The sequence below is a fragment of the Bufo bufo genome, chromosome 4, assembly GCF_905171765.1.
Source record: "Bufo bufo chromosome 4, aBufBuf1.1, whole genome shotgun sequence".
NCBI classification, from domain to species: Eukaryota; Metazoa; Chordata; class Amphibia; order Anura; family Bufonidae; genus Bufo; species Bufo bufo.
The window spans coordinates 250,324,673-250,334,056 of record NC_053392.1 but is presented as its reverse complement, the minus strand read 5'-3'; positions in this window follow the sequence as shown (position 1 = coordinate 250,334,056).

Below are 9,384 nucleotides of genomic sequence, written 5' to 3'. Positions count from 1 at the left end.
GATTAGAAAAAAACGGATGTCTTTTTGCTGCGTGCTAGTATTGTAGCTCAGCCCTATTCACTTGATTTGAGAGGAACTGCTATACCGGTCATAAAAGCAGACCCGCTCTTCTAATCCTGGAAAACCCTGTTGTACTCATTTGCTGACTGACACCTGATTGCTATCCTAGCTGTTAAAACTGCAGGTATGCAGACAGATACAGATCTGTGGGTGGTTCTGTTTGTCATCTACATGGCTCAGAACTGATCAGAAAAGCTCTGACCCACTCACCAGGCTTTCCACTGATATTTGTATTAGGGTGTGGTATATAAAATGTACAGATGGACAAGGTAGGACGGGGAATTCACACTTTGTAAACTCGACACGGTTCACAAGGTTTCATAGTTGTTAATTTCTGTAAATACATTCCATATTTTTAAGATCGTTAAAAGTATATATTTGTCTGTACATCTAGTAGTTTCTCCTCCATTGTCTACTGTTGCTGTTCTTTATCTGATAATGTGTGATATATGTGGTAAACTGAATAAAATGTACCTTTTCAAATATGCTGCCTCCGGTTTTGTTACATTTCTGTTCATTGTAGTTATAAAAGTCTTTAAAAAACATTATTTATATATATATATATATAGAATAAAGAAAGACACCGCAGCACATCCGTTTGGTGAAGAAAGTGGGACCCTTTATTCACCTGTGCGACGTTTCGGTCCGCTTACTGGGACCATTCTCAAGCAATACAGCATTGTGGGAACTGTGAGCATTTTATGCAGTCATAGTCAATTAACATACACAAGTGACAATCGATAAAATATACAAAATACAAAAGGTATAGTAAATATCAAAAGAATACAATTGTGACAGGCCCGGAAGGTAGTTAAGATCAAAGCCGTAATCGGCATACATGAGGCTTCCAGGTATACATATTAGTCATAAATACAGTAAAAATACAGAAGTGACAATTAATAGTGAATCATTATCACCTGTGAATATGTGAAGTTAACAGGACCGAACATGAAGTTGGGCGTGCTCGATGATGGGAGGATGAACTGTAGCGTGATGCGCCGCATGGAAGTGGCGTCCCGGAACTGCTACTGCGCATGTCCGTGACGTCACTGTAAGTCAAACACATGATCACCCAGTGAAACGTCACGTGACACGGCAGCATAACATATCAATGCCGTAGGTAGAGGTAAAAACCAACATCAAAACAAGAAATTCTGTGGCAGTACACGGATAGAACACCCAGGGTATGTGGTCGGGCGACATGCCATCTTGCGATGCGCTGTCGTCCGGCGTCAACGGGCACAGAAAAGGAGGAAGGTGAAACAGCGGCAGCCATCACCCTCCCACCATGCTCGTCACAGTTAACCCCTTATCGGGTGGGAATCCTGCACAGTAACTTTCTAAGTATACAAGTAGCAGTAGTAAATATAGCAATAATAAACAGTATAATAAGCAGTAATCCAGGGATAAGCCGCACATGTTTAAAGTAAGCATCACGCCTCCCGCTGAGCTAAGCCCATCCAGCAATAGGTCCTGAAAAGTGAAACAATAAAAGAAATATATTATCCAAATATATTCATTAAAAACAAGAAAACAGTTTTTTCAACACTTAAGTCGACAAGGACAAAGCCAAAGGGAATCATATGAAAAGCCATGGCCTGTATTATACATTCAAGCCCATCGGACGAATGGATTGTAGCTTAAAAATCCATTCGGACTCACGTTTTTTGAGCATTTTAATACGGTCACCACCAGTCCGCGGTAACGGAACATGATCCAGGATCATGAACTTGAGATCTCCTTCAACATGATCCATGGCCGCGAAGTGGTGTGAGACAGGCAGGTCTTTACGTTTTTTCCGTATGGAAAATCGATGTTGATTGAACCGGGACTTGAAATCACATGTGGTTTCACCCACGTATAATAATTTACAGGGGCACCATAAAACATAAATCACAAAACAAGAGTCGCAAGTCAAATAAAATCTAGGGGTAAGAGATCCCAGTTTGTGGGTGGATAAATTCCCGTCCCTTCACCATGTATTTACAGTTTACACAGTGAAGGCACGGGTAACTACCAGTTTTTTTAGGGGCCAAAAGTAGTTGGCGTGTACTTTTTTGTGAGCCTATATCATTTTTGACTAATCTGTCTTTTATGTTACGAGCTCTCTTGTAAGAAGTGAGTGGTCTATTGCAGAATTCAGGAATGTTTTTATGCTCAGTTTTGAGAATTGACCAGTGTTTGTTAATTATTTTATTGACGTGTGAACTTGCTTCACAGAAGGTAGAAACAAAGGGTATTCTTTGAGAATACTCATGTTGAGTACCTTCAAGCAATTCACTTCTCTCTTTTAGATTACTCCATTTGCGTTGTTGCCGCAGTATAGGAGCTGGGTATTGTCTCTGTCTAAAGCTTTGTGTCATGGTCTCAAGATTTATTCTCTACAGCAGCCAACAAGACCGAAGATGAGGCCGCATTAAAGGCCATCTTGTCCCCACAGGACTTTGATGATTACTATAACAAGTTTCAACCCCATCTGAATAAGCTTAAGAGTGATATTCAAGAAACCAAGCGAGGAAAATGGCAATGGGATACAATGGACTATACTACGGGCCATGTCTATAATTGGAACGAAAGCAACCGAACAAATCCAAATCAGAGTCAGAAAAAAAACAAAAAGCGGGATGATTCCAACACTGGCAATTCAGCCACTTTTTTAGGGCCTCTGCCTGCACACGGAAAAAAGCCACTAGAAGGGGCGGTCGAAACAGAAATCGATACCGTAAAAACAAGGAGTCAAAAGATGCTGAGAAAGACCAATGCCTGACGGTGGTAAATATATCTTCTCACATATTGACACCGGTACAAAAGCAGCTACTTGAAAAGGGTCTGAGTTTTTGTCCTGCGAGTGGTATTAATTGGTATGAGTTGGAAGCCGATTTATTGTATTTCTTTAGATTAATTAAACTAAAAATCCATTTTCAGGATGTACATAGTGCTACCACTTTACCCATGCATGAATTACGTTTATCTGATTGGGGACTGAGGGTCAAGAGGGATTTTTCCCCCCAAATATCTTCCAAGGCGTTTGGCGTGTTTTCAGACGCGGTGCTGGGTGACATACAGGAGCTCAAACACTCTGGACTCTTGAATCACATCCAGCACCCCAACATTTCCAAACAGGAATTAGAGGCACTTGAACAGTTAATCCATGACCACTCCCTCACCATCAAAGTCTGCTGACAAGGGTGGTGCGGTAGTGGTCATGGATACTGCTATGTATTTGACAGAGGCAGTCCGCCAATTATCTGACTCTGCAGTTTATGTAAAACTCCAAAGGGATCCCAGATTTGACATACAACGTGAATTCAAGTCACTTGTTAACACCTATGCACAAATCGGTCTCATTGATGAGCAACTAAGTGAGTTTTTACTGATTGAACACCCTGTCACCCCTTTATTTTATTTGTTGCCAAAAATCCACAAAAATTTACAGTGTCCGCCCGGCCGACCTATCGTTTCTGGCCGTGGCGCTTTACTCAGTAACGCCTCCATCTTTTTAGATAAGATCTTGCAGACTTATGTGGTCAACTCGAAATCCTATTTGAGTGACACCACTGACTTCTTGTCTAAGTTAGCAGACGTGACGATGCCGGAGGACGCCATACTGGCCTCCTTCGACATCGTCAGTCTGTATACTTCTATACAGCATGATATAGGGTTGGCAACTGTGGAATCCGCCTTAGCTAAATCTGATTACACCATTGAGGCACGTACTTTTTTCTGGCTCTATTGCGCATGATTTTATATAATAACTACTTCCTTTTTGGGGATGACTATTATATGCAAATCAGAGGGACGGCCATGGGGACGAATGTGGCCCCCACTTACGCCAACATGGTCGTCTCCCATTTGGAGGAACAGCATGTCTATGTGTCCCACCACTTCAGCCATGTGCTGAGGTGGTGGAGATACATAGACAATATTTTTGTTATTTGGACGGGTACTGCCTCTGAGTTACATCTGTTCCACAATTATTTAAACAGCCTGATTCCAGACATACAATTCACCTTGGAATTTTCAACCAATATGCTACATTTTTTGGATGTGAACGTACGCAGTACCAGTGGGACATTGAGCACAGAGGTTTACACTAAACCCACTGACCGCAATACCATCTTGAGGTTTGACAGCGCTCATCCTCGGATGATGGTGCGGTCATTACCTTACAGCCAGTTCATCAGGGCTAAACGTATAGTCAGTGATACCTCTGTGCTCGATGCCACTCTTGAGACCATGACACAAAGCTTTAGACAGAGACAATACCCAGCTCCTATACTGCGGCAACAACGCAAACGGAGTAATCTAAAAGAGAGAAGTGAATTGCTTCAAGGTACTCAACGTGAGTATTCTCAAAGAATACCCTTTGTTTCTACCTTCTGTGAAGCAAGTTCACACGTCAATAAAATAATTAACAAACACTGGTCAATTCTCAAAACTGAGCATAAAAACATTCCTGAATTCTGCAATAGACCACTCACTTCTTACAAGAGAGCTCGTAACATAAAAGACAGATTAGTCAAAAATGATATAGGCTCACAAAAAAGTACACGCCAACTACTTTTGGCCCCTAAAAAAACTGGTAGTTACCCGTGCCTTCACTGTGTAAACTGTAAATACATGGTGAAGGGACGGGAATTTATCCACCCACAAACTGGGATCTCTTACCCCCTTAGATTTTATTTGACTTGCGACTCTTGTTTTGTGATTTATGTTTTATGGTGCCCCTGTAAATTATTATACGTGGGTGAAACCACATGTGATTTCAAGTCCCGGTTCAATCAACATTGATTTTCCATACGGAAAAAACGTAAAGACCTGCCTGTCTCACACCACTTCGCGGCCATGGATCATGTTGAAGGAGATCTCAAGTTCATGATCCTGGATCATGTTCCGTTACCGCGGACTGGTGGTGACCGTATTAAAATGCTCAAAAAACGTGAGTCCGAATGGATTTTTAAGCTACAATCCATTCGTCCGATGGGCTTGAATGTAGAATACAGGCCATGGCTTTTCATATGATTCCCTTTGGCTTTGTCCTTGTCGACTTAAGTGTTGAAAAAACTGTTTTCTTGTTTTTAATGAATATATTTGGATAATATATTTCTTTTATTGTTTCACTTTTCAGGACCTATTGCTGGATGGGCTTAGCTCAGCGGGAGGCGTGATGCTTACTTTAAACATGTGCGGCTTATCCCTGGATTACTGCTTATTATACTGTTTATTATTGCTATATTTACTACTGCTACTTGTATACTTAGAAAGTTACTGTGCAGGATTCCCACCCGATAAGGGGTTAACTGTGACGAGCATGGTGGGAGGGTGATGGCTGCCGCTGTTTCACCTTCCCCCTTTTCTGTGCCCGTTGACGCCGGACGACAGCGCATCGCAAGATGGCATGTCGCCCGACCACATACCCTGGGTGTTCTATCCGTGTACTGCCACAGAATTTCTTGTTTTGATGTTGGTTTTTACCTCTACCTACGGCATTGATATGTTATGCTGCCGTGTCACGTGACGTTTCACTGGGTGATCATGTGTTTGACTTACAGTGACGTCACGGACATGCGCAGTAGCAGTTCCGGGACGCCACTTCCATGCGGCGCATCACGCTACAGTTCATTCTCCCACCATCGAGCACGCCCAACTCCATGTTCGGTCCTGTTAACTTCACATATTCACAGGTGATAATGATTCACTATTAATTGTCACTTCTGTATTTTTACTGTATTTATGACTAATATGTATACCTGGAAGCCTCATGTATGCCGATTACGGCTTTGATCTTAACTACCTTCCGGGCCTGTCACAATTGTATTCTTTTGATATTTACTATACCTTTTGTATTTTGTATATTTTATCGATTGTCACTTGTGTATGTTAATTGACTGACTGCATAAAATGCTCACAGTTCCCACAATGCTGTATTGCTTGAGAATGGTCCCAGTAAGCGGACCGAAACCGTTGCCGGAGGTGCCCGCCGGATCCGGAAAAACGCAATTGTACTGAAAGCATTTGAAGACGGATCCGTCTTCAAAATGCGTTCAGTGTTACTATGGCAGCCAGGACGCTATTAAAGTCCTGGTTGCCATAGTAGGAGCGGGGGAGCGGTATACTTACAGTCCGTGCGGCTCCCGGGGCGCTCCAGAATGACGTCAGAGCGCCCCATGCGCATGGATGACGTGATCCATGCGATCACGTGATCCATGCGCTTGGGGCGCCCTGACGTCACTCTGGAGCGCCCGGGGAGCCGCACGGACGGTAAGTATACTGCTCCCCCGCTACACTTTACCATGGCTGCCAGGACTTTAGCGTCCCGGCAGCCATGGTAACCACTCTGAAAAAGCTAAATGTCGTGTCCGGCAATGCGCCGAAACGACGTTTAGCTTAAGGCCGGATGCGGATCAATGCCTTTCAATGGGCATTAATTCCGGATCCGGCCTTGCGGCAAGTCTTCAGGATTTTTGGCCGGAGCAAAAAGCGCAGCATGCTGCGGTATTTTCTCCGGCCAAAAAACGTTCCGTTCCGGAACTGAAGACATCCTGATGCATCCTGAACGGATTTCTCTCCATTCAGAATGCATTAGGATAAAACTGATCAGGATTCTTCCGGCATAGAGCCCCGACGACGGAACTCTATGCCTGAAGAAAAGAACGCAGGTGTGAAAGAGCCCTAAATTAAATATTCTTCTGAAATACTTTGTTCTTTACATAGTTGAATGTGCTGACAACAAAATCACACAAAAATAAAAAAATGGAAATCAAATTTTTCAACCCATGGAGGTCTGAAATTTGGAGTCACACTCAAAATTAAAGTGGAAAAACACACTACAGGCTGATCCAACTTTGATGTAATGTCCTTAAAACAAGTCAAAATGAGGCTCAGTAGTGTGTGTGGCCTCCACGTGCCTGTATGACCTGTAAAACGCCTGTGCATGCTCCTGATGAGGTGGCGGACAGTCTCCTGAGGGATCTTCTCCCAGACCTGGACTAAAGCATCTGCCAACTCCTGGACAGTCTGTGGTGCAACATGACGTTGGTGGATAGAGCGAGACATGATGTCCCAGATGTGCTCAATTGGATTCAGGTCTGGGGAACGGGCGGGCCAGTCCATAGCATCAATGCCTTCGTCTTGCAGGAACTGCTGACACACTCCAGCCACATGAGGTCTAGCATTGTCTTGCATTAGGAGGAACCCAGGGCCAACCGCACCAGCATATGGTCTCACAAGGGGTCTGAGGATCTCATCTCGGTACCTAATGGCAGTCAGGCTACCTCTGGCGAGCACATGGAGGGCTGTGCGGCCCTCCAAAGAAATGCCACCCCACACCATTACCAACCCAATGCCAAACCGGTCATGCTGGAGGATGTTGCAGGCAGCAGAACGTTCTCTACGGCGTCTCCAGACTCTGTCACATGTGCTCAGTGTGAACCTGCTTTCATCTGTGAAGAGCACAGGGCGCCAGTGGCGAATTTGCCAATCTTGGTGTTCTCTGGCAAATGCCAAACATCCTGCACGGTGTTGGGCTGTAAGCACAACCCCCACCTGTGGACGTCGGGCCCTCATATCACCCTCATGGAGTCTGTTTCTGACCGTTTGAGCAGACACATGCACATTTGTGGCCTGCTGGAGGTCATTTTGCAGGGCTCTGGCAGTCCTCCTCCTGTTCCTCCTTGCACAAAGGTGGAGGTAGCGGTCCTGCTGCTGGGTTGTTGCCCTCCTACAGCCTCCTCCACGTCTGCTGATATACTGGCCTGTCTCCTGGTAGCACCTCCGTGCTCTGGACACTACGCTGACAGACACAGCAAACCTTCTTGCCACAGCTCGCATTGATGTGCCATCCTGGATAAGCTGCACTACCTGAGCCACTTGTGTGGGTTGTAGACTCCGTCTCATGCTACCACTAGAGTGAAAGCACCGCCAGCATTCAAAAGTGACCAAAACATCAGCCAGGAAGCATAGGAACTGAGAAGTGGTCTGTGGTCACCACCTGCAGAACCACTCCTTTATTGGGGGTGTCTTGCTAATTGCCTATAATTTCCACCTGTTGTCTATCCCATTTGCACAACAGCATGTGAAATTGATTGTCACTCAGTGTTGTTTCCTAAGTGGACAGTTTGATTTCACAGAAGTGTGATTGACTTGGAGTTACATTGTGTTGTTTAAGTGTTCCCTTTATTTTTTTGAGCAGTGTGTGTGTGTATATATATATATATATATATATATATATATATATATATATATATATATATATATATATATATATACATACACACACACTGTATATAGTAAATTTACTTGAAAGGTCAGGTCATGGGCTGAGGATCGGAGCAATTATCAGCCAAGAGCATTCGTATGAGAGTGGTCGTTCCCATTAAATGTTCATATGCTTGATTATTGAGTGATCACATTGTTTATATGCCACATAAAATAAATTGCTGTGTAAACGGGCATGTGCTAACATTAAGCAGTGAATCAGGTCATTCCCATATAAAGGGGATGACTTCTGCATGTAAATGTAGCTATCACCTACACTCAATGATCAGGCAATCAGGAACGTTCGGTTCGTTCATGAAAATTTTCTGCGCATCGATCCAGCGTGTATTGTGTATATTGAAAAGCTCGTTATCAGGTAATAGGTTGTTTGTGCAGACACTTAAATCCATGTTTGTTAGCAGCAGATCGTGCCATCTAAACAGCATTCTGTTGCTGGCAAACAATGATTCTGTACGGGGACGAGCAATTGCATTAGGGTCCATTCACACGTCCGCAATTGTGGTCCGCATCCGTTCCGCAATTTTGCGGAACGGGGGCGGATCCATTCATTCTCTATGGGGACGGAATGGATGCGGACAGCACACAGTGTGCTATCCGCATTTCCGGAGCGCGCCGCTGATCTTCCGGTCCACGGCTCCGGAATAAAATAGAACATGTCCTATTGTCCACAATTGCGGACAACAATAGGCAGTTCTATGGGGGTGCCGGCCGGTGGTATCGCTGCATGTAAATGCAGTGGTCTCCTCCACTGACAAGCAGTCGATTGTCAGGAAGGAACAATTTTTAAGGCAGTTGCCGGATCAGTATCTACAGTGCTTGTCCGATTATGCGCACTCCTGTGTTCCTGGCCACTAGACTGAGGAGAGATCATCTCATTGCGTAAGCACTGCCACAGGCTGCTAACCCTGACAACGAGCAGTAAACAAAGAGGGGGGAGACGTAACAGGAATACTAGGCACTTCTGAAAAAGTTATGTTTGCTAAGTGCCTTAGGGCTCATGCATACGACCGTTGCCTGTTTTGCGATCTAGAAATTGTGGATCCACAA